Source organism: Myotis brandtii, unplaced genomic scaffold, assembly GCF_000412655.1.
Source record: "Myotis brandtii unplaced genomic scaffold, ASM41265v1 scaffold15, whole genome shotgun sequence".
NCBI lineage: Eukaryota > Metazoa > Chordata > Mammalia > Chiroptera > Vespertilionidae > Myotis > Myotis brandtii.
The window spans coordinates 53,414-54,699 of NW_005355410.1; the positions used below are offsets into that span (position 1 = coordinate 53,414).

The 1,286-nt window shown below is 58.2% G+C and overlaps 1 pseudogene; it reads right to left on the bottom strand.

Moving 5' to 3' along the window:
• On the bottom strand, positions 1 to 1,041 carry LOC102254544 (annotated as a pseudogene).
• Positions 1,042 to 1,286: the final 245 nt, after the last annotated feature.

A 1,286-nucleotide genomic window follows, 5' to 3' on the forward strand; every position in this document is an offset into this window, starting at 1 on the left:
CTTCTCCTCCTCTTCAGCTTCTCCTTCAGAGGAGGGTTCATCCTTAGCTTCCTCGGCTTTTGCAGCCTCAATGGTCTCCTCCACCTCGATCTGCTCCTCCTGGAAGTGGCTGGTGTACTAAGAAGGGAAGGAGCGAGCGGACATGAAGTAGGAGCTGGTTTGTAAACCACCGTAGGCAGATGGGCCAAAGACCTGGGAACTCTGGGAGTAGCTGCTGGCTATGCTTCCCACGCTGGTGAAACTGAGCCGGTCTCCTCACCTTCCAAGAGTTTCCTGTAAGCTGCAATGTCAATGTCCAAAGCCATCTTCACATTGAGGAGGTCCTGGTATTCTTTTAAATATCGTGCCATTTGTAGTTCTCAACTCATTTTCTAATTTGTTGATTGTGTCCTGCATAGCACTAATGTCGGCGTTCTGCTTATCCTCCAGCTCTTGCAGCTGCTTTTCCAGCGCTTCGTTCATGCCCCGGCATGCTTCGATCTCCAGGGTCTTGGCCTTGAGCAGGCGGCGGCTCTCGGACACCTCGTCCTTGGCGGCGCGCACCGCGTCCGTGTTCTTGGCGGCGCTCTCGGTCAGCACGGTGAAGCGGCTCTTGAACCATTCTTCGGCATTCTGCAAGTTCTTGGCAGCCAGCTTCTCGTACTGGGCGCGGATGTCCTTGAGCTCCGCGGAGAGGTCGGGCTTGGAAGACACGTCCATCTTCACAGAGATCTGAGCGCACTGGATCTGTGCCTGCAGCTCAGCGATCTCCTCTTCCTGCTCCTTCTTCAGAAAGGCGATTTTGTCCATCAGGCTGTCGATGTGCTTTTCGAGCTCAGTGCCGGCAAGAGCCGCCTCATCTGCACCTTTGTGCGCCTCCAGCAGCCTGTCCTCACAGCGTCCTGACTTCAGCACCTCTTCCTCCTAGCGTGCCTGCAGGTTGCTCCCAGCCCCTCCTGAGCCCCGGTGCCTCCTAACGGGGTCCTGAGGCTGCACCTCCGATCCTGCTGCCCTCTCTTCGCTGGGATCAGGACACGGTGGGGCGGGGTGCAGACGTCCCATTTTCATTAAAATGTTCAACTCACACCCGCTCCACCCGTGATCCTGGAGGTGCTCGCTGCCCCCGCCAGAGCTCAGCCACAATGGTCCGGGGTGAGACAGCCCCGCCAGGCCTTGTGGCTACGACTTGGACTTGCTCTCTTAACCAGGGACCTGGCACTGGGCGGGCAGCAGGGGCGCTTCCTCCCCAACCCTCCGCTGGAGCGGGTCCCTGCGGTTTCAGAACAGAACTCCTAGGGCCTCCCTGG